The 24,320-nt window shown below is 52.4% G+C and overlaps 1 protein-coding gene across 1 annotated transcript in view; it reads left to right on the forward strand.

Annotated features, from left to right (window-relative positions):
* The first annotated feature begins 9,417 nt into the window (after nucleotides 1–9,417).
* Nucleotides 9,418–24,320, forward strand: part of TRERF1 (transcriptional regulating factor 1) — a 215,762-nt gene continuing 200,859 nt past the window's right edge. Inside the window, 2 exon segments of the mRNA XM_045572697.1 lie at nucleotides 9,418–9,557; nucleotides 10,010–10,094. The gene's annotated coding sequence lies outside the window, so the exon portion shown is untranslated.

Below are 24,320 nucleotides of genomic sequence, written 5' to 3' on the forward strand. Positions count from 1 at the left end.
ATACCTACGTCTCTTTTCATGGAAATTCTTAGGTCTTCTTGTTTTTCCTTTGAAAGTGTATACGCACCTATGCATGATGCATACCAAATGATCATCCTTTCATCATTGAAAAGTCCTTTATTGAAATCCATTGTTCGTGATATTTCTATTTTATTTATTCTTAACTCTGATCCTGAAAATTTCAAGTCAAAGTCCTGAGCTGGGTATTCTCTGCCCTTTGCGGACTCACTCTTACCCTCCCCCCTGCTCCCTCTGCCCTAGCAGGCTGGCCTTGGTTGATTTCGTCAGCGCGCTCCCAGACCCTCTGGCTTCCTACGAGAGAGAAGTTGGGGTGTCTGTCACCTGCCTCCCACTCTACAGGCTGCGGGCTGACTATGGCTGTGCTATTCTACAGAAGGCCACCACTCCTGTGTGTGACCTCCTCCTCCAGCTATAGCCATAGCCACAGCTTCAGCCACAGCTCTCTCTCCGTCCCAGTTATTTCTCCTCCTTGCCCTTTCTGACTTAGCAGTGGCAGAGGCTCCACACTGATTTTAGTCCTTGGGTGCTATCCCACCTGTCATATTGCATACTAGAGGCCCAGTGCATAAAATTCATGCACTGGGGTGGGGGAGGGGAGTGTCCCTCAGCCCAGCCTGTACTCTCTCCAACTGGGGACCCCTTGAGGAATGTCCAACCGCCTGTTTACAGGCAGTTGGACATCCCTCTCACAAACCAGTACTGCTGGCTCTCAATTGCCCTCCCCTGCGGGCCTGGCCCCCCAAATGCCCCCCTCCCCATGACCTGGTCTCCCCCAACTGCCCTCCCCTGCAGGCCTGGCCCCCTCCAACTGCCATCCCCTGCAGTCCTGGTTTCCTCCAACTTCCCTCCTCTGCTAGCCTGGTCACCCTTAACTTCCCACAACTTCCTTCCCCTGCAGGCCATCTTGTGGTGGCCATCTTGTGTCCACATGGGGGCAGCCATCTTTGACCACATGGGGGAGGCCATCTTGTGTCTTGGTGTGATGGTCAATTTGCATATTACTCTTTTATTAGATAGGATAACACTGAACACAGGACTGATGACATCATTTGAGGGGCCCAGCAAAAAATGAAAATGCAGGAACCTTTATTCAAAAACTACTAATAATTTCAAGATGGCAACCACAAGGAGTAACTAGTAAACTAAGTGGAGGACATTTCTAAGTGTGGGATCCCGTGTGGGATCGAGGCTGTAGGCCCACGAAGGCCCCGTTTGCACACTATTGTATACACTCCTCAGTTGCCTATTAAGTGTGCCACCTGTTTCCTGCCAGGATTCTTCCTAATACACAGTCTCATGGGTTCTCTCTCACACCTAAAAGAAAAGTTGTGGGCCCATGGAGGTTGCTAGAAAAGTAGCCATTATCTACGCTTACATTTAAACCCTGTGCAGTTGAAAACTTAATAGATCTTCATCTACAGTAGGAAATTCACTTAATGAATTTCCTCACCCTCAGAGCTAACAAAGCCACTCATTTGAGACCATCGTGGGCCACCATAGCCCTCGAGCACCACCTACCCTGTAGTACTAATACCATAGCGAGGCGGGTGCAGGAATTTTTAGCAGTGATTTCAACCAATTAGTTGCTTTTGATTTTGGGTATTATATACAAGACCTACCATATATTCTAGCTCACTTGTTTCTTGGAAATGTGACTTAAACTGAGAACCTTCTCATAGCCTGAAACCTATTTTCTCTCTCTCTGGCTAGAAACTTGCTTGAGATACTGATCGCTCAGTATTGCTAAACAAATCACCAGTTGGGCCTCCTGTCTTGAGTAAGGTCTGCTCTCTCAACAGACGCGGGGGCTGAGGCTGAGGAGACTACGAAAAACATGCTGTCTTGCTGGTTTTAAAATGGGAGTCCCAGAAGCCCTTCTGGGCCACTGTGTTTGGCTTCCATGGCTCTGGTTGTTATGGTGTCAAGGATGGCAAAGAAACTAGAGTTTGAGAAACACCCACAACCAGACTCATTGCTTGAGCTTGCCATGGACTCACTTGCTCTTGAACACCGAGCCTTCAGCAGCTGCATTAGGCACATCCGCGCTCATTCCTAAAGCACACGCTGGATTTGTTCCATCCTCATGGTCCCAGTCGCCGGCCAGGGCCTTCATTCTGCAGCCATGGAAAGGGCAGGAAGCACGGGTGATATTTTCTTTCCCCGTCTAGGTCTGTAGCTTTTCCAGCTTTTAAGAAGCTCTCTTAAAGAGTTATCTTGAGCATAAAGGGAAGTATTATACAGAAGTGTTCAGTTCTTTGAAGAGTTTCCGAATATATTGCCTTATCTTTTCTCTGAAGTGCAAATTTTCTCTTAAAGAGGACAAACTTTCGTTTCAAGTCAGGGTCATACATAAAAATAATTCCCCGCCGTGTAAATCCAATTACTTTTAGAACAATACACGAATAAAGGTTTTACCAGGCCTAAAACTTTCATTTGGTAACGAATTGGCTGCATTTTCTACACTTTAAAAAATAATTTTGAAAAAATGATATTGATTTCGTTGTTGTTGTTTTTAGAGAGAAAGAGGAAGGGAGAGAGAAAAAAACACCAATTTTTTGTTCCACTTATTCATGCATTCATTGGTTGATCAAACCCATGATCTTAGTGAATTGGGATGGTGCTCTAACCGACTGAGCACCCAGCCAGGGCATGAATCAGCTACATTTTCATTTCCATCTGGCCTCAGATATAATCCTTCGCTTGTGAAAGCCAACATCATTTCTTAGACTTCGGGTCTGGCCAGCTGGAGGAGGCCAGAGAAGTCTTACACTAAAATGACTATTGAGGGAACTCAAAGCTTTACTTCTGCACTGGGTGAGAGAACCCGTGAGCAAAATTGAGAATTCCGCCCAGTGCCTCTGATCCCTAATCCTTGCAATCTTGAAGTGACTCTGTGGACTTCCTAATTCATGTACTTGAATCATATACTTGAAATTCTGTCCCTCAATTCCTCAATTTTAATTTGCTTGTTCCTGTAACCCAGTACTCCTGCCATTTACCTTCTGTACATTGTCCTTTGTGTGCTTGGATGTGTCTTTAACAATTACCTGTCTACCTTGGCTTCCTCCCCCCTCACCCCCCCCCCCCAAGCTGGTTTATCTGCCAGACCCAAGTGCTGCCCTGAGTGTCACACAGGAACAAATTTGCCATTTTTGCATGCCTACTTATAAGCCAATACTGTATTTCTTTTTAAAAAATATATTTCTTATTGTTGATAGTATTACAGATATCTCCCATTTTACCCCCCTTTACACCTCCCCTCCCAGCCCCTACCCACCCTCCCAGGATTTCACTACCCTATTGTCCATCCATGGGCTATGCATATAGGCATGTAAGTCCTTTGGTTTATCTCCTCTTGTCCCCCTAATCCCACATGCTAGTACTATATTTCAATAATGTACATTAAAACTTTCATAATCCTATTTAGTAAAAATTAATATGCAAATTAACCCACAAGCCACAGCCATTCAGGAACGAGTATGCAAATTAATCCAACCAAGACAGCTGCAGTCACAGAGTGAGCAGGAGGCTTGGGTTTCCCCAGTAATGGAGGAAGGCCTCTACTCAAGGCTATAAAGTTTCAATTATAGAAGATAAATAAATCCCAACAAAAATGGCTACAGCCATGGAGTGAACAGGAGGCTTGGCTCTGTTCAAGGTTACAAAATTTTAATTATAGAAGATAAATAAATCCCAGATACCAGGGCTCCACTTGGGTTGCCGGAGTGCATGGCTGGCCGAAAACCACCACAGGCCCCTCACCTAGGCCACCCCACACCCTAAGGGAACCCCCAACCCTGATCCAGGACACCTTTCAGGGCAAACCAGCTGGCCCCCACCTGTGCACCAGGCCTCTATTCTATCTAATAAAAGAGTAATGTGCAAATTGACTGTCACTCCAACACACAAAATGACTGCCCCCATGTGGACACAAGATGGCCGCCAGAAGATGGCCAGCAGGGGAGGGCAGTTAGGGGTGACCAGGATGTCAGAGGAGGGAAGTTGAGGGCAACCAGACCTGCCAGGGAGAACAGTTGGGGAGGAACCCAGGCCTATAGGGGAGGGCAGTTAGGGGCAAACAGCCTGGCAGGGGAGCAGTTAGGCATCAATCAGGCTGGCAGGGGAGCGGTTAGGGGGTGATCATGCTGGTAGGCAGAAGTGGTTAGGGGCAATCAGGAAGACAGGCAGGCAAGCAGTTGGGAGCCAGCAGTCCTGGATTGTGAGAGGGATGTCCGACTGCCCGTTTAGGCCCAATACCACCAGGATCGGGCCTAAATGGGCAGTTGGACATCCCTCAAGGGTCCCAGATTGAAGAAGGTGCAGGCTGTGCCTTCACCTCCTGCCCCCCCCCCCCAGGCACTAATTTTGTGCACCAAGACTATTTTTAATAACAATTTATAATAATTAAATAAACCTGATAATGAAAATTTTAATAATTTTTACATGATTTTATTTTTAAATTTTTTCAAATTTATTTGAAACATTTCATAGAAGTATGGAGGGCAGAATAACGAATAGCTTCAATAATGACCCATACTTTGCTAATCTTGTTTTATTTATCTCATAGTTTTTTGGTGGAGAGGGATGAAGTATTTGAAAATAAATCCCAGACATACTTTCACTCACATTGTTTTCATTATGTATCTCTAACAGACAAGAATTGGAGGAAACATAACCACAATACCATTACCACATCCAATCAAATTAATAATTTCTTAACATGTTTATCAAGTCTACATTTTATTTCCTTGATTGTCTCAGCAATGTCTTTTTAGCATCGGCTTACTCGAATCAGAGCCATACAAGATCTAAACGTTGCATTTGGTTTATTGGCCATTTAAAACAAACTTTATTTACGTGCACTTGACCTTCACATGAAGCCAATGGAAACTGTATGGTCCCAGTTCACAGGAGGGGGCTTGGGGAGAGGTTAAACACCTTCACAGGGTCTCATGGCTGCTTAGGGCCAGACTCAGAATTTGGATTAAGACCTGCCCTAGTTCAAAGTCTCCATTCCACCCCTTTCCCTTCAGTTCCCAGAATTGTTCCTATGTTGCAGAGAGGCAAGAGGGCTAGTGGTTAAGACAAAGGGGTTGGGTTCAGGTTGGCCTGGATTCACATTGGAGCAAGTTATGTAACCTAATACTCCACTTCTGTCTGCATCTGTAAAATAAGAATATTGTGGTGATGATGGTTTGGGGCTGGTTAAGTAGGATAATACAGGTCTAGTTCTTAGCATAGTGCTTAGCACATGGATAGCACTGCATAAACCTCAGTGATGATTAGCGTAGAGGAGAAAGAATCACAAAGTGTTTGCGTTTGTTAGTTTTAATACAGCCTGTTTGGGGTTGAGGCTGAAGGGTCGGGAAGGTGAGAGCGGGATGATAATTCTGCCTGGGTTGGAGAAGGAGCCCTGGACATAAAGCATTGAATCAGGCACCGCAGGAGCTCTCCAGGGGCCTCAGCTGGAACCTGGTTCACTATGTCTTCTGAAGGCCGTGAGCGTGGAGAGGTCTGCGGAGGCGAAATCACCCCAGAGCTCCAGAGGGAAAACCGGTGGTGGCAGACAGGGTGGGAGACTTGAATTTGGAATCATGTGAATGCATTAAACCTATTCCCCCCAAATGAACTGCATTTAAAAAACCTCTTTTACCATGGGGGTAAGTGCTGCAAATGGATCTAACAGTAACAACAACAACCCTCTTACTCTTTTTTTGCAATTCTAGGAGGACTTTGGTCGGACAAGGCAGGACTGGTACAGAGGCTGGGAATACTAGTGTGTCAGCTGGATTAGAATTTCAAAGATTCAAGGTAATGTTCTCATTTCAGCTGTTTTCCCTCTGACACTCATTGTCCACAACCAGCAGTCACAGATTTCATCCCTGGATTGTCTTTGCGCATATGCACTGTTAAAGGTTGAACCTATTGGCTAAGTAAGGCTTCTGTATGTACTGTCTGTGCATTTCCCAGGTCATTTTTGATGCTTACATCAGTTAAAAGTCTGGGGACCTAATTTTCTAGAACCCTCGAGAGGGGCCACATAACCACAATCACAAGTAATCAAGAACTTGCCTAGATAACTGTTCTAAGGTCTTTACATAGATTAACCCAAACCTCGTAACACCACACCGCAGGTGCCATTATACCGATTTACTTTCAAGGAAGCAGAACCACGTAAGATTAGGTAACTTGTTCAACATGAGCCCGCACAACTAACCATTAGGCAACACTGCCTCTCTGTTGGCCGTGACCCAGCCATGAAGGGGTTCTTTGAAGATGCATGGTACACAGCATCCTTGGCTGTGTACCATGAGCCCCATATCCCAAACCCTTCTCTGCAGTTCTTGGTTCAGGAGCAGGAAAGACCGGGGTGTGAATTTCCGCCTTGACCTCAGGCAGTTGACTTGCTGGCTGCCAGCGTCAGGTTCTTGATCTGTGCCAGGGAGGAGCTTAGATGAAAAGACCTCTCCTTGGTGTACGTGTGTGTGTGTGTGTGTGTGTGTGTGTGTGTGTGTGTGTGGTGTGTGTGTGTGTGTGTGTGTGTGCAGGGGGTGGCAGGTGGAGGGGCTGAGGCTTCTGGGCGGTGCACTTGCTTTTGCAGGTCTCTGGAGGGAACGGGGGTTTTGAAGTTCTGTCCTGGCCAACCCCCTCTCTGGAGGTCGGGCCCGGGCAGCCACGGAGCTCGGCTGGGCCGGTCCTCCGCCTCCGCTTGGAAAACGCTGCCACAGCCCGGAGGTCTAGCCTGGGTTTTTTCCTCAGGGCCGGGGGCAGTATCCTCCGGCTGTATCCTCAGGCTTCTGGAAGGCAGTGGCAGCTGAGGCCTACAGGTCCAGCCGGCGTCAGTAAGAAGAGGTGGACGGGGCAGGGTTCGCGTCCCGCACCCCACCCCCAGCCCAGAACAAAGGAGCGCGGCGGCTTACAGTAAAGGAGGAGGAGCCCTGAGCGTGGAGGTCTGCGGAGGCGAGATCACCCGGAGCGCCAGGGCTGGGCTTTTTATTCTAAGAGCTGCGGGGAGGGGTTTGGAGGGACGTAGTCCGGAGTTTTAGAAGGACCCCAGTGAAGAAGAAGTCGGAGGGGGGCCGGAGGCTGTCACCGAAAGCTGCCCGGCTGGAAGATGACAGGCGATGGAGGGAAGGGAGCGCGGGGGACCTCGCATCGGAGCCGTTCTGTCTCCGCGCCCCTGCGCACTGCCCCTGGACTTGTTGGCTGATGTGGAAGGGCCCCACAGGGGGCTGGGCTCTGGCCAAATTCCCAACGAGGACAGTCCCGAACCCTCTCCCCTTTAGGGGACTCTGGGGTCCAGGCGCCCCAGAACTGGGAGGGCTGTGCGGGAGAATTGTCACTGCCGAAGACGGAGAACCGAGAACCGTTACCCCCTGGAAATACACAAAAACCTCCAGGCTTCTTGGCAGCAGCCTCCTCCGCCCATGACCTCATGCTCTAAGCTCCTATACAGCCTGCCCCCGCCCTGTCCACACCCAGTGCCGCGTGGGGGCGGGGCGGGGGAAGAGCGGCCGAGGCCTGGGTAGCGGGAGCACCTTATTTTTCCTGTTGTGTGACTTTTGGGGAACGGGGTGCCATGATCTCCCCTTACTGCAAAAATAAAATAAAATAAAAATAAATGCATGGTTTAACTTTCCCCGGAGCAAAAATGACTCGCTGTCGTCTGCCCTCGATGAGCTAGATGCCTCGAAGTGGTCTGTTTGAGCTGAATCATCTTTGATTCAGACGAGAAAACACACCTGGAAATGCTGGGTCCCAGGCCGGACCGGCAGGGCGGCCGCGCTTCCGCGGGGCCAGGGGGCTGTGCGGTCTTCGCCCGCCCGGCGCCGCAGAGGCTTGAACCCCAGGCTCGCCTTTCAGCCCGCGCCCTGCCCCCTGCTCGCAGCTGCTCCGGGTCTGGGTGCAGCGGTTTCCCCCGCAGAGGAGGAGGAGGAGGCAGAGGAGGAGGAGGAGGAGGAGGAGGAGCAGCGGGCCGCTCGGGCTCGGGTTTCCGCACCAACGCCGAGCGGCCCCGGCGGCCCTCCTCCCGGCACCACGTTCCTCAGTCATGGCGCGCGGGGAGGGCGGGCGCTCCGCGGCGCCCCGCACCCCTCCCCTCCTCCGCCGCCCGGCCCGGCCCCTCTCCTAGCAACCCCCCTCCCAGCCCGCGCGGCGGAGACCGAGCCCCTCCCCGGAGAGCCGCGTCTCCAGCGCCGCAGCGCTCCCGCCCCCATCGGGGCGGAGAATGGAGCCGCGCGCTTCGCGAACCGCCAGCCCCTTCCCCGGGGCGCCGGCGTCCTCTCCCCCGGCCCCGGCCCCGAGGCCGGGGTGCAGTGCGGGGCGGGGTATGGGGGAGTCGGTGCAGGCCGCCTCCCCGCAGCCCACCTCGGCCATGGCATCATCTTTGCAACAACCCCTTCAACAAAATAAACCCGACCCCAAGCCCCAGCCGTCAGGCTGCAGAGCGCGTTACAGTGACCGGGACGGCGCCGCAGGAAGCAATCCTGCCCCGGGTCCGAGTCCACCGCGGCAGCTTCCCGGCCGCGCCACCGGGTCCCGGGCCTCAGCGTTCCGGCCACATTTCCTTCGCAGACAGGTCCCCGCGCGGCCCCAACGCGGCCCTCGCCCCGCGCCCCATCCCGGTCCAGGCTCCCTGCAGCCCACAAAAGGTGCCGCCACCCCATGCACATGCAGAGCACACAAATGAGGCCGCAGCGCGGGGCCGAGGCGCGGCGAACAATGCGCGGGCGGCCCGCGCCCGCCGGAGCGAGGCGCCCCCGGGGGCCGGGGCCCGGGGCGCGGGCGGGTGGGCGGGGGCCGCGCGGAGGACCCGCCGGCCGCCGGGCGCTGGACACCTTACTTCCTGCTTCCCCGCCCCCGGCCAGACCAGCGCTGCGGAGGGATATCTCTCCCCTCTCTGTCCCCCTCTCCCCCCGCCCTCCCCCCCTTTTTTTTTGCTTTTGCTCCCCCCCCCTTCCACCCCCACCCCCACCCCGCCTTTCTCCTTTTTGCAAGAAAATAATTTGACAGTCGATTTGCTGACAGGGGAGGAATTTGCATCCTGGATTAAAAAAAAAGAGAGAGAGAGAGAGAGAGACCGAGAGGAGCTTGGGAACGGTTGCTAGGGGTGGGTAAAGGGTGAAAAAAGGGGGGCGCCGGGGAGCCGATCGGGAGGGCTCGGGGAGGGGCGGGGATGGGGAGCCGGGCGAAAGGTAAGGCCAGGTTCCTGCGGGCCCGGCCCGGCCCCGATGGGCTGCGGCCGGGGGAGGGGCGAGGGATGCATATGCATGTCTGTCCCCTCCGCACCCCTTCCCTCCGCGATGGCCGGGAGGCGGTGCGCGCGGGCGGGAGTAAGTTTCCTGGCGGGGAGGGTGGGTGCCGCGCGGCCCCGCGCCCGAGCCTCCCCCGGGCGGGCGGGCGGCTGGATGCGGGGAGTTCGGAGTTGCTGGCGGCGGCGGAGGGGAGCCGGGCCGGGGAGGGGGGCGGCGGGTGCTATAGCTGGGAGTAAGTTTCCAGGATCGGGAGAGCCTTGCACGCTGCTGGCTGGCTCGCCAGTAAGTTTCTGGCCGGGGAGGGTGAGGAGTGGAGGGGGGGGAGGAGAGGGAGGGGTGCATGCATATAGGAGGGGGAGGGGGGAGCAGATTTCCTGCGGGGAGGCTGAATGCATATGGAGAGGAGATTTCCTGGAGGGAGGAGGGTGGAGGCATAGACGGACCGAGTAAGTTTCTTGCTCGGGTGGCGGTGGCGGCCGAGGTGGTGGTGGGTGCTTTGGGAACGCTGGGGCTTGGGTTGGGGAGCACGCTGCGGGGCGGGGGTGGGGGTGCGCGCGGGGGGGTGGGGGGGAGGATGCAGGGCCGGGCTCCCTGCCGGGGAGAGGGGCTTGCATCGGGGGAGTATGTTTCCTGGCGGAGCGATATTTGTTTACTGGCCGAGGGCAGTACTGTAAGTGAGGAGCGCCGGGAGGAGGCGGCTCTGCCATAAATTAATATTGAAATTGCTCCTCCAGCGCTGCCTCCCCCCCATCGCGCCCCCCAAGCGGAGACTGGTCTTCTGGTCGGATTGCCCATGCACTTGTTGCAGAAACAGCCAAGGTAGGCAAGAAGCTTGTTAAGTTTCATTTTTTTTTAATTAGTTGGGGGTGCGGGGGATGCTCCGTGAGAAGATGGGGGAGGGGAGAGAAAAGTCTCTCCCCCACCCCCACCCCCACTTCTGTACTTTCAGTATGCGAACCGGGCCTTCTCTCCGCCTCCCTTCTCCCCTCTTCCCTCTCTGGGCTTCACGGCGGCATCCCAGCCAAGGGGGAGGGCTGCGATGGGCCCCCAAATGGGCAGATGGGGCTCAAAGGGTGGTGTGCTGGGGCTGCACTTGAAGGTTGTGATGCTGTAAAGCCTTCATTCTCCCAGCCAGCAAACCGCAGGACCCCAGGGGTGCGCCTTTTGGGGTTTTTGACTATATATATATATATATATATATATATATATATATATATATATATATATATGCATGCGCCTGGGCGCTCTCTGGGGGCTCAGTACCCACCAGAAGTTAAGGTGGCCACCCCGACGAGGGAAGTGTGTGAGGGGGTAGAACTGCCCCTCCAGTCCTAACTTCGGTTTGGAAGTTGTTACTGGCCATCTAAATAGACAGATATTAGACAGCAGCACAGCATCACCCACTCCCTGGCCGGTGGCCCCTGGTCAGCGTGGGCTGGGCATGTGCCCCTGCCATCCGCCATCCTCCCGGGAAGGGAGAGGATGACACTCCGGTTCCTCCTGAGCCTTGGGCCGGCCTGCCAGGGCCAGCTTTGTGGAAACTTCCCAGACCCGGGGCTTTGGCAAGTGAAGTGCGTGTGGAAGCCGGTTGCTCACGGCGTGGCCTGGGCTGTCTTGGGAAGTGCAGGGAAGGGATGCTTAGGAATGACGGGTCCAGGGATGGCTGAAGAGTTCTTATAAAAAAATGCCTCCCGGGCCGGCTGGGTGCACTTTTGGGCAGGCCTTGCTTGGAGCAGAGCGTTAGGAAAGGAGAGTTCTTCGCTGCCCCAGTTGGTACCAACCTTCTGCATCATTAACCGTTTGGAGAAAGCAGTCTGGTCACCGCCGGTGGGGTTTGGTGCCCGCCGGGAGGAGAGCAAGCAGAAGTGCTCAGCGGCTTACCAGTTAACCAGCAGTCTCTGCCTGCGTTGCTGGTACTCAGCCTTCTGGTGTCTGCAGATGGGTTGTGGGTCTTGGCTGTCAGGGACCGGGATTAGGCTGGGAGTTTTAACTCTGCCAGGATAATTTTAGCACCAGAGGTTCAAACCCAGACATGCTTAGTAGGGTCAGTTGGAAACACTAGGCAGTGCGGTTAACTCAAGTTGGTTAAGCTTTCTGCAGTGCTGTAGTCAGGCTCTGTTCTAGCAGGGAAAATAAATGGGTTTAAAAATATTCCTCTACATGTTACGGGTGGACAGTGCTTTCTTTCCTTCCTGTTATCAGATTTCCAGATTGAGGATTTGTTATTTGGCAGCTCGAGAGCTGAGTTAGTTGGGAAATAAATATCGCCGTTTATCCAATGTTCCTAACTAGGCATTAGTTAAACAAATTAGCTATTAATTTCCCCCTGCTGAAAGTCTGTGTCTGGTGGTGTGTATATGCTGGGAAGGTAAACAAAATCTGTATGCATGTTTATCCCAGGATAGTGGAATTATTGACATGGCTGCCCTCGAAAAAGCCGAGAGCAGTCACTCAGGGTTTTTTTTTTTTTTTTTTTTAATTCTTCCAGTTATGAGATTTATTTTATTGTCTTGCTTTGGCCATTAATCAAGTCACAGTAGCTTTTTTTTTCTCTTCTTCTGGGAACGTTCTTGTGGTAATAAAGGTTTGAAGGCCCATGAATCATAATTCATTCTTTTAAAAATACGGTGGTGATTGTCAGGGTTTGATTTATAGGAATTGATACAGGGAGTGACACAGCTCTCCGGGCCCCGCCCTGTTGGGCATGTCCGTTTTTGCCAGAGATTTGTGGAGAAGCCAGCCTGACGTCTCAGAAAGGAGCGTTTCCGTCTGCTTTATGGGCACGGAGGAGATTAATTTTACAGGTTCCATGGTAAACACGGGTCTTTTCACAGCTTGGTAAGCAGGCTTCCACAGAGCAGGTGTGTGTGCATATCACATAGCGTTTACGTGCGCTTGCTGTGAAAACAGTTGTTCCGTGAACTGTGTGGGAAGTACTCCGTTTGGCTTTCTTTAACCCGCTTGGGCCTGTGGTTTTTGTTGCGGTAGCAGCATTAATTATAAGGGAGGGGACTGCTGCTTATATAATGAAGTGTGTGATCAAAAAAAAAAAAAAAAAAAAAGAGCCACCACAAAGCTTATTTATCATATTCTTTTTCTTGTCCTTTGATGGTTGGGTTGGTCGTAATAATCCACAGCATTGTTTTCTTGGGAGACGTATAAGGATTCTCCATCACGTTGATGAATCAGAAAGTATGGACATGGCTTTGCCTGCAGGGGTTGCCTCGCATTTACAGTATTTGAAAAGTGCCCAAGAACTTTGAAGGTGGCTTGATGCTCACAGCAGGGAGGGAAGGTCCAGTTTCTAGCATTTCTGGCCTTCAGATTTTTTTTTTTTTTTAATTAGGGTTGCACAGTTTGATCCGTGAGTGACGTCTGTGTCTGAAATTCTGTCGCTCGGTCTTGTGGAGAGAGCTCTCCGGAGAAGTCTCCAGAGGTCTTGACAGTGTCTTCCTGGGCCAACGGCCAGATTGCTTCATGGACTCGTGCTGAGTTGATTAACTTCCGTTTTTGTCCTCTCATGGAAGGAGTGGAGTTGTACCTTGGCATTCCACAAAAGACTCTGGAGTGGCCTGGTTACCTTGACCATCAATGCAAGGAAAAGCTTAAGAAAGCCCGCCACTGTCTTGGAAAAAGAAAAAAAGGGCATGGTCGATACCCAGTTACATGTGTTGATAGAGAGAGGTACGTAATCCGAGGCCCCGAAAATAATTTCAGTTCATCTCGGAAGTTTCCCCTGCAACCAGCTGGCTCATCTGGCTAACGAGGCTCGGCCAAATCCAAGGCTAACAGAGCAGACCAGAGAGCCTCGTGTGGCTTTACCCGCTGTCTGTGGAAAATTCACACACGGGTAATCGGAAATTGGTGGTATTTTTACCATCGGGTCCATGGCCTTGATATTGTATTAATGTCGCTTCTGGGATATCTCATATTTCACTGTGGGCATTTTTTTTCGGGGGGGGGGGAGGTCTTGATGTTTTTATTGACTTGGAACATTCACGTGTAGTGCAAGGATCCAGGCAAGTGGCTCAGACCCCAGGCAGTACAAATTTGTGCTGATCGTTCCTCTGTAAAAGCAGTCGAATTCAGCTCATTTTATTTCTGACTTCATAAAACTGTGATGTAGGGACTGGGGGAGGGTTAGGATTAGCCAGGGTCTTGTGGATTAATAATATTTGTGAATTTGCATGTTTAAGGGGAACCAATAAAATAAAGAGGATGTGAAGCGTTTGCTTTCTTTTGTGGGGAGAGGAAGGCCAGAGCAGCTGGATCTGTTCTTGCTTTGCAGCTAGCCACTGTGGTGTTTTAAGGAATAATATAGGCTTGAGAACATGAGTTTGATTCCATGGTTCTCGCTCTCTCTCTTTTAAAAAAATATATTTTATTGATTTTTTTTTACAAAGAGGAAGAGAGAGAGATAGAGTTAGAAACATCGATGAGAGAGAATCATCCATCAGCTGCCTCTTGCACACCCCCTGCTGGGGATGTGGCTGCAACCAAGGTACATGCCCTTGACCAGAATTGAACCCTGGACCTTTCAGTCCGCAGGCCGACGCTCTATCCACTGAGCCAAACCGGTTTCGGCTCCATGGCCCTCTTAATCGGTTTTTATTTTTCTGGGTTAAATAAGATACACAACAAAAAGACCCTGCGGTATTTTATAATGATTTTCAAGTTCCCTGGGCAGCTGCTGGTAGGGCCTACCCGTTAATTTGGGTTTACTGAGGAAATGGATGATTTTTGCTTTTTCCTCATGGAAGACAAGCTGAGAGTGGGTGGGTGGGGTATGCTGAGCTATTGGGCTTTTGGTTTAGCAATGTTAAAACATTTTCATTTGTGTGGTGTTTTTTTTTTATAGAGAGGAAGGGGAAAAGAACCTGTGTGCCTAAATGGCAGCGATAAGTCTAGGCGCATAGACGGTAACAGCTATTTTCATGCAATGGCCGACTGGTTTATTCATCTGTGCATTCGGCAGTTACCCTGTTTCCCCAAAAATAAGACAGTGTCTTATATTAATTTTTGCTCCCAAAGATGCACTAGGTCTTATTTTCAGGGGATGCCTTATTTTTTCATGAAGAGGAATATGGTACACATTTATTGTTAAATGAAAATAAAGGAAATTTATTACCTGTATACGGTACGGTAGTACGGTAGTTGTCAACACAAACCAGACAAACTGTGAATCCTACACTATCAAGAATTTACTCATTTATTCAATGACCATCATGTCATCATCTTCTGGAACATCATCATAACAATCCAATTCCTGAATTTCCTGGTGAATTTCTTGTGACTCCATTTCTTTCAGAATCAGTGGACCAAATCTCTCATGTTTAGCCTAGGGGGGGCCTTATTTTCGGGGGGATGCCTTATATTTCACTCAGAAGGAAACCCGTAACTAGGTCTTATTTTCGGAGGATGTCTTATTTTCGGGGAAACACGGTACTTATTGAGCACCCCTTATTTGCTAGGCCCTAAGTTCAGGCTCTGGGAATACGCTGATAATTCAGAACCACATAATCCACCCCCTGTACCCATCCCCCGCCCCTCTCCCCGGTTTACAGTCAAGAGCGGAGGTTGACTGTAAAGGAATAGATATTGCAAAATGTGACACATGCTCTGATGAAATCCCAGGGAGCTAGAGCAGCCTAGGAGGGCCGTTCTGGGGATGGGGTGGGAGAAGCAGGGCCCCGGACGGAGGACAGCCGTGGTGGGAGGTCTTCGGCTCTGGCCATTGAAGAGAGGCCCGGTGGGTAACGGGAGGGAGAGGCCACAAGAGGTGATTGACCAGGCAGGGCTCTGGGGGCCTTGAAAGGTTTGGGTTTCATCGGAAGAGCAGTGGGAAGCCATTACAGTTAGAGGTGACACCCCCTGCCCAGTGCTCTGGTGGAGAGGGGCCGGTGTGGGCCTGGGGGGCACAGTACTGTGGCAGCCGGAGCAGGTCAGGTGGGAGGTGACGGAGGTGAATGGAGGGGGGCCGGCCGGTGGGTGCCAGACGCATATTGAAGGTAGAATGGGCGGGGCTTGGGGGTTTGGGGAGGGATTTGGTGGGGGTTGGGGAGGAGGAATCCAGGATAACAGGTTTCTGACTTGAGCAGGTGTGTAGATGGGTGGTGCCATTTGCTGGGATGGGGAAGAGGGAGAGGGAGGGGAGCAGAATCACGCTGTGTCTCTTTGGGCTCCTTGGAATCTGAGATGCCTGTTTGACTCAACCAGGAGATGTTAAGCAATCAGCCTGATATCAGCATCCAGGGCAAGAGATGAAGATGTGGGGACCGTCAGCCAGGGGGTGCCATTTTAACCCAGGAGCCTGGCGGACCTGTTCTAAGGAGCCCGGCGGGAAAAGGCAGGGCGAGTGGGTGTGTGTGAGACGAGGCTGGAAAATTCACCAGTGGATTCGGCGCCATGGAGGTCATTGGCAGCTTGGCGAACAGTCTCAGTGGAGAGATGGATTGGGCAGAAGCAGGGTTGGAGAGGCTGGCAGGGGAATGGGAGGCGAGGATGAAGGTGGCATGTGTAGACATGGAGGTGGCATGTGTAGACATGGAGGTGGCATGTGTAGACAACTTCTGGGCACAGATTGACCCGGAAAGGGGGCCTGAGGGATGGAGTGGGAGTCGAGGGACACGGGGTAGAGGGACGGGGATTTTGAGGTACAGGTGGTTCATTTGTGCGCTGATGCGGACCAGTGGAGAGGGGGTGATGGATCCAGAGCCCTGGGGTGGGTCTCCTGAGCAGAAGCCCTCGAGGCCTGTGGGGAGACCCGGCCTTTCCCGGAGGAGGACACTCCCTCGTGTGGCCAGAGGGCGCGTGCAGGTGAGGGAAGGCGAGGGAGCCGGGCCCTGAGGTGCCCTGTCTTTCCAGGCTGAGCCCCTCCCGCCCCCCCTTCCAGGGCTTTGGGCTCAGGACCTGAGTCCTGCGGAGACGGCAAGGGTTAAGACTGCATCAGACAACTGTGCTGCATTTTTTTTTTTTTTTTTTTTTTTTTTTGAGCATTTGACTGCATTACTGAGCAGTACCGAGGAAAGAGCAGACTCTTTCGCTTGGGAAAAAGAGTCTTCCGTTCAGGTGACTTGGGCCTCACATTAGATTTATTGGAATACTGTGATTGGAAAAAGATCTCCGTGATGCCCAGCCCTGTTCGTTCTGAGGTTGGCGGGCACTGACTGGGTCATACATTTTGAACAAGAAGCTCCAGAACAAAGGGCAGAGGTCCGCCTCTCCTTCAGGCTGCCTGTCATAAAATAAAATATGCCACCGACTGCCCGCCCCTGTGCCAAGCACGGGGTCTGCCCGGGAGGGGGTCGGGAGGAGAGAGTCAGGACACCTGGGTGGGGTCCGGCTCCGTCTTCGCTCTGGGCCAGGGCCTCTGAGCCCGTCTCCACGTCGGCAGAAAGGGGGTGCTGAGGGCGATACCATCTGTCGCTCTCTTCTGAGCCTGGTGAGGATGCCATCAGATAAGGCACGGAAAGTGCTATGTAAACTGTAGAGGCGGTGGTGAGGTGAGCTGATCTTCAGCCAGATCTCTTCAGAGGTTACAGACCTGACAGCCAATGAGACGCGGCCCTTCATTCTCCAGAGCTTCTGCCGAAAGCCGCTCACCGTGTTCACTCCCGCTTATGTTTCCTCCCGAAGCGGCTTTCTGTTTGGGGTGTTCGGGCCTCTGCGATCCCCCGGGCGAACCTGATCCCGCCGCTGGCAGGCAGGCTGTGAAAGGTCAGTCCCTGGAGGTCCAAACGCGGATTCCATATTTAGAATCTGAGGCCTGTCCACCCAAAGGGGCCAGACGTGCTTGGCGTGTGAACTGGGTGCAGGGGAGCCTTGAACCTTCCACCCGAGAAACCTGGCTGCGGTCCCCCCCTGCTGTCGGCCGTCTTCGTTTGGGTCAGTTCGTTCCTTTTTGCAAATGAGAACTGTGGTGTAGACTGGGTCTACCTAAACAACAGTCCTTCAGCCTCTAGTCCCACTGTGTGTGCTGGGAAGTCATGTCCAGTTTTAAAAAGTAGCCCGTGCCCTAGCCAGTGTGGCTCAGCGGATAGCGCGTCGGCTAGCAGAGCAAAGGGTCCTGGGTTTGATTCTGGTCAAGGGCATGTGCCTCCGTTGCATGTTCCTCCCCGGCCTGGGCCCTGGTCGGTCGGGGCACGTGCAGGAGGCAGCCAGTTGATGTGTTTCTCTCTCACATCGATGTTTCTCTCGCTCTCTCTCCCACTCTCTCTCTAAAAAAAAAAAAAAAAAAAAAAAAATCAATGGAAAAATATACTCCGGGGAGGATTCACAACAATAACAAAAGTAGAAAATAGCCCGTACTTCTCACTAATCAGACCCTGGCACCTGCTCAGGAGGCTGAAGGTCTTCTTTCTACGTCAGTTTTTATCATGAAAAATCTTTAAACGTGTAGAAAAGCAGACAGTGGCGTAATGGCCTCCCTCGGCCCCTCACCTGGGTTCGGCGGGGAGTCAGGTTTTGCACACCAGTGGATAACGGGACCTTCGGTACTTATTTGTGTAATAAATACAAATTTGTCGGTTTTGAGAGATCGGTGGGACCGATACCAGCCTGGTTTCATAGAGAGGGGGAAACAAACAACAACAAAAGCAGAGAGGGAGGAAATGGATGCCGCCATGGAAATCACTGGTGTTTACCCAGGTCCAAAGCCTCTGTGACTTGTCCTATTTTATCCGTGTCTTGCGACAACCATAGGAGGTAGATAGTATCCTCATTTTACAGCTGAGGAACCTGAGGCCCAAGAAGTAGAGTTGACAAAAATAAAACTAAGCGATTAACCTGGAGTCATTGACCAGCCAGCCAGCTTTCAAAGCCCGGGTTGGATGCCCAGAATGTAAACGGTCTCCAAACTGTATGGCACTCTCCAATAGCTATTGCTCTGCGGTACTAAGAACGTGATAGAATATATTATACGTAAGTGATCGTGGAAACCAAAACGTTCACCTGCGAGTTTCAGGCGGCCTTCGTTGGAAATACGCGGGTGATTTAAGCGTGTTTTGGGGCATTCCATTTTTTTTTTTTTTAAACTTGAATTGTCTGGTTCCTTCTGGAGCACACAGCTTTAAGCCGGCCTCATTATTAAAGCCAAAACTTTGAACAAATCACATGGCTCTTCTCCATCGGCCTCCTCCTCTCGGCCCAGTCCCTCTGCGGGCCCCGCGGGGAGGCACCAGCACGGCCGTGGTCAGTTTTGGACGGCGTGGCCTGCGGCCTCCGGGCCTGGCTTCGGACAGAGGGGGGCCTCGGGCAGGGTGCTGCCCTGGAAAGTTTCCTGAGGGCCTCAGGAGCCCTTGTCCTAACAAAGGCTGCTCCGAGGGCTTCTCCTCGTCTTTGGGGAGCTGCCACCAACCTAATTGCTTTGCATGATTTTCTTCTTTTTAGAAAAATATATATTTTTGATTTTTTACGGAGAGGAAGGGAGAGGGATAGAGAGTTAGAAACATCGATGAGAGAGAAGCTGCCTCCTGCACACCCTCTACTGGGGATGTGCCCGCAACCAAGGTACATGCCCTTGACCAGAATCGAACCTGGGACCTTTCAGTCTGCAGGGCGACGCTCTGTCCACTGAGCCACACCAGGTTCGGCTGCACGATTTTTTAAAAGGAAAAGAAAAAAGCAAAGATGGATTTGATGCCCACGGAGTTCTGACAGGGGTGTCCTTTGAGCCTCCTCGTTGTCATCACAGCGGGAGACACAAGCTCCCATTAACGTTCAACCGGAGGATGCGGTGTTGGGGCCATGGCGAGGTATCGGGGCCTGTTCGCTTTTCTGTTTCAGCGGGGTGGACGCATGGGAGCCGAGGGGTTTTCCTGGGGAGGCGCAGGAGCGGGGACCTGTAGGGGTGTCTTTCCTTTTGAGGAGCCCGAGCTTCTTCAGAAACCAGCATGAAGTTCAGACAGCTCCGCCGCGCAGACACTCACTCATTCCTGAAGCCCTTCTCGAGGGCCCGGTGCCCGCCTGTGGGTTCGGGCTCTGGAGGGGGCGGGAGGGGGGACCGGGTTCTGCAGCCCTGGGTGCTGTTGGCATGCTTTTCCCTGGGCGTGCCCTCCACCCCTTCTCCACCGCCCGGGGGAGGGCAGAACTGGGTCATTCGTTCCTACGCCCCCAGCACCCAGCTCAGAGCCTGGCCCTCGGAAATGCCTAAGGCCCGCTCAGTGCTGACTTTATTTAAGAATCCGCTTTTTGCTGTTGTTTTGCCTTTGGGTTTGTTTCCCCCCCGCCCCCCCCCCACGGGTTGTAGTTGGAGAAACCCAGGCCTCTCTGCCCCCGGAGGGGTCCGTTCCTGCAGCCGCCGAGGGAGATCAGACCAGGGACAGGTTTCCTTCCCTCTCTTGCTCTCCTGGCCTCTCAGCCTTTCGCTGGGGTGGTTTCAGCCGAGCTCTGAAATGCAAATGCGGCCTCCCATCCCCCACCCCTTTTAATAAGTGACATTTTGTTAAATCAGTTATTCAAGGCCTTATCTATATTTCTGTCTGTGCTGGCTTAGTCAAAATAGGAAAGAGAGTGAATATTAGATTTCTCCCCGCCCCTCCTCCTTCCCTCCCTCCCTCCCTCCCTCCCTCCCTCCCTCCCCCCTCCCTCCCTCCCCCTGTGAGCAACTCCACATAAGATTTCTGATTGGGGAGGGCTGCCGTCCTTGAAGAAGTAAACGCTGCACGCAGGAAAAAAAAAGCGTGGAGGGCTTTGACTTGTAGCGAAGGCTGTTTTTCAGCAGCTGTGATTTTTCCATTTTTCTTCTTCTTTCTGTTTTGATTAGTGGAACTCATTGTGCTCCGGGGCTGGGATGGCGTTGGGGGAGGGCGGGGAGAGAGGGAACAGCTTTTACCGGGAGAGCTTGCTCTGCGCTGGGGAGGAGGAGGCAGGGGGAGAAGGGATTTATTGAAAATATATGTCTACTTCGGCGGTGATAAAGCGGCGGGCCTGTGAAAATCAAGGGGGAAATCATTATTGTGGTAATGCAGGCAGAGCGCGCTTTCTCATTAGCAGGGCTTAGCCCGCGTGGAGGAGGCGGCCAGCCCGCGGGGAGAGTTGGGGTATTCAATAATGGCAGGAACTCAGGGGACTGTCTCCACCCCCCTGCTCACCCCCTCCAGCGGCCTTCTCCTTCCTCTCTCCCCTCAGTGGGTAACCTTTCCAGAGCTGCTGGTTGGATTCCGTGGTCTCCTTCCTCACCCCTGCCACCCCAACATGGTGTAAGGGCTTTAAAGGTATAATCTTTAAAGCTAGAGGGAAACAAAATAAATTTCCGCTTGGGAACTCCAGAAGAATTTTGGCGACCCGTGATGAGTCAGAGGTGGGCTTATGTCCACCCCAGAGAGCACCCGGGAGCAGCTCTTTATTTATTTATTTATTTATTTATTTATTTATTTAATATATTTTATTGATTTTATACAGAAAGGAAGAGAGAGGGATAGAGAGAAACATTGATGAGTGAGAATCATCGATCAGCTGCCTCTTGCACACCCCCTACTGGGGATGTGCCCGCAACCAGGGTACATGCCCTTTGACCGGAATCGAACCCGGGACCTTTCAGTCCCCAAGCCGACGCTCTATCCACTGAGCCAAACCGGTTTTGGCCCGGGAGCTCCGGGACTTGCCTATTTGCCTACGGCGGTTCCACGCGGCCTGCTGCTGTTTGCAGAGAGCTTGCTGTGTGCCTGGCACCGTGCAGATGTGCAGTCCGTCAGCCTCCCAGAGGCCGAGGCGATGCCCGCTCCTCCCTCGAGGAAACGGCTCAGAGCATCCCGGACCAGCTCAGGAGCACGCAGGGGCTGCGTTTCCCAGCTGGTCCCCAGACCCAGGACTGACTCCAGAGGCTGGTTCCTGACCCTTTGCTTTGCTGCCTTTGAAACTTGGCGAATGCCTTCCCTGGCGTTCAGATCTCTAGGTTCGGAAACCTGGGCGAAGCAGAGGCACTGGGAGGCCGGGTGTGAACAGTGATGGGAGGGCGGGCAGGATGTCCGTGAGGAGCGGCCATTATAAGGAAGGTGGAGGTTAGGCATTCACACCTGTGTTAGAGGAGGGGAACACCCCGCCCCCGCCCCTGCCAGGCCACTTGCTCACCAAGCTTTCACTGAGTGCCTCCCATGTGCCAAGATGGCACCGGCGGCTGGAAATACCAGGACACGTAAGGGGCAGAGCACAGAGCCCTGTGGAGGACGGTGATGAGGGCATATAAATATGATCCACGGTGAGGCCTGGCTGGGAAGAGACAGCATGCAGAAGCAGCCGTGCGAGAGACCGGGGGAGTCTTCAGGGAGAGGCGGACCATGGTGGCCTGTGTGGGTTCAGGGGGGCAAAGGGGAGGGGACAGCAGGGTGAGTATAAGAAGCCACGTGCAACCTGGCCTGACCGAAACGTTACTTCCACACTTACCTCCTCAGCCTCATTTCTATCAGCTTCTGTTTAGTTCTCTAGCCCTGTGCTGTCCAGGGTGGTAGCTGTTAGCCATGCATGGCTGTTTACGAAGAAATTAATTAAAGATTCATTGAAATGCACAGCTCAGCTCCCCAGTTGCAATATCCACATGTGGCCAGTGGCTGCCATATTGGAGAGCATCTAGAACATTTGCGGCAGTGCAGGAAGTTCCGTTCTTTGCTCCTGGGTCTCTTGTGCAGGGAACGCCTCCTCCTGTGCCCCTCCTCTGGCTCATCCCCGCTTCCCCCGGGGCCTGCCCTAAGCACCCCAGCCCAGGCCTCTCTCCCCGTGTCCGTCTGCATCGCAGCAATCCCTCTGTGTGTCCGTCTCCCAGCAGGACTTCCGGCTTCTTAAGGCTATAAGCCAGATCTTATTCATCCGTGTGCCATGTCCTGCTTATCATGTGTCCCCAGTGCCCAGCTGGGGTCTGGCCACCGGGAACCTCTCAGTGGCAGGTGCAGGTGCTGGGGCTGGAGAGGGAGGCCGGGATCCGGCAGGGAGGACATGGCGCAATGTTATGGAGCTTGGTCTTGACCCTGCAGGCCGTGGGAGTCACTGAGGGTGTTAGTGAGGAGGGCTGTGTGGGGGAAGGGGGTCAAGCCTACTCCATGTATTAGAAAGATTACTTTGAGCGGTATGGAGGACAGGCTGGAGCAACTGCTCTTGTAGGCCAAGAAGTGAATGAGGCTGAAACTGGTTTGGCTCAGTGGATAGAGCGTCAGCCTGCAGACCAAAAAGGTCCCGGGTTCGATTCCGGTCAATGGCATGTACCTTGGTTGCGGGCACATCCCCAGTAGGAGTTGTGCAAGAGGCAGCTGATTAATGATTCTCTCTCATCGATGTTTCTAACTCTCTATCCCTCTCTCTTCCTCTCTGTAAAAAATCAAATATATATGAAGTGAGTGAGAACAGTGCTCGGGTGCCCTGCATGGCCTTGGGAAAGTCACTTCAGCTTCCTAAACCTCGGTTTCCTGAAATGGCCAGGTCTGCCCGGATAGGTCGTTGGGAAGATTAATGGCAGAACAGACGTAAAGAAGTCAGTGTGGTGCCAGCCAGACGGTGACATGGGCTTGTGGACGAGCAGTCATGGGCTCCACGGCCCATCGCCTCTCCCTGGTCAGCGTGTCATGGCTCGGGTTTGCACAACAGTCTCCTGCTTTTAAGGCCTGGAGGAGGCGCGGCTCAAAGCTTCCTTAGAGCTGAGGCTTGTTTTGCACCGAAGTGGTGTGAATGGTGAGTGAAAGTAGTTCCTAAACCTGCCTTTCCGGGAGGGAGACTGCAGATAGAACGCGGTGATGATAGAGGATTTGGGACGTATTGACAGGAACCAGGAAGACAATACAAATAGCCGTTAACTCCTTCCTAGTAACAGTTCAGTCATGTCCTTCCAGAGTCTTTCTCTAGGCAGCAGAGCCTGGAGTCAGGCTGCCTGGGTTTGATCCAGGAGCCTTCCCTTTCTGGAAATGATAACGCTGGCCTGTAGGGCTGGGGGAGGGGACGTGAGATGATGCGTGTAAGACATGTGAGGTGCGCCTGGCAGATAGGAAGCTCTCAGTAAACACTTGCTGTGATATTATGCTTTAAAATATTATGAGGGGTATTTTGCATGTGTCTTAATATATTGCTCATTCAGTAAATGCTCCTTAGAAACTGTTTTTTCTTAAATAGTTGTTTAGCAACCTCTCAGATGGATTCTATGGTTACTGAATATTTATTATTTATTAACGAGTCTCTGTTATTAGAAAGTTAGCTGGTTTATAATTTTTGACTATTATAAGTAACTAGAGGCCCCATGCACGAAATTTGTGCAAGTAGCTCGGCCCTTGCAGCCCTCGCAGCCTCGGCTTTGTCCAGAAGGTCCTCCGGATGGTTGTTTTGCTCTTAGATCTAATTAGCATATTAGCTCTTTATTATACTACTAGTGGCCCGGTGCACGGAATTCATGCACGGTGTGTGTGTGTGTGTGTGTGTGTGTGTCCCTCAGCCCGGCTTATACCCTCTCTAATCTGGGACCCCTCGGAGGATGTCCTACTGCAGGTTTAGGCCCGATCTCACAGGGACCCGGCCTAAACTGGCAATCGGACATCCCTCTCACAATCTGGGACTGCTGGGTCCTAACTGCTCACCTGCCTGCCTGCCTGATCACCCCTAACCACTCTGCCTGCCAGCCTGCTCGCCCCAACTGCCCCCTCTTACCAGCCTGCTCGCCCCATCTGCCCTCCCTTCCTGGCCTAATCTTCCCTTACTGCCTCTGCCTCAGCCTCAGCCCCACCACCATGGCTTTGTCTGGAAGGTCTCCCCATCTAATTAGCATATTACCCTTTTATTAGAATAGATAGGATGCTTTGATGAACATCCAGATACATAAATCTTTTATCACATTTCAGTTTCTTTCTTTTTTTTTTTTTTTAATATATTTTTATTGATTTCATAGAGGAAGGGGGAGAGAGAGAGATTGAGAGAGAGAGAGAGAGGGAGAGAGAGAGAGAGAGAAAGAGAAAGAAACAGAAACATCAGTGATGAGAGAGAATCTTTGATCAGCTGCCTCCTGCACTGGGGATTGAGCCTGCAACCAGGGCATATGCCCTTGACCGGAATCAAACCTGGGACCCTTCAGTCTGC

The sequence above is a fragment of the Pipistrellus kuhlii genome, unplaced genomic scaffold (assembly GCF_014108245.1).
Source record: "Pipistrellus kuhlii isolate mPipKuh1 unplaced genomic scaffold, mPipKuh1.p scaffold_m20_p_5, whole genome shotgun sequence".
NCBI classification, from domain to species: domain Eukaryota; kingdom Metazoa; phylum Chordata; class Mammalia; order Chiroptera; family Vespertilionidae; genus Pipistrellus; species Pipistrellus kuhlii.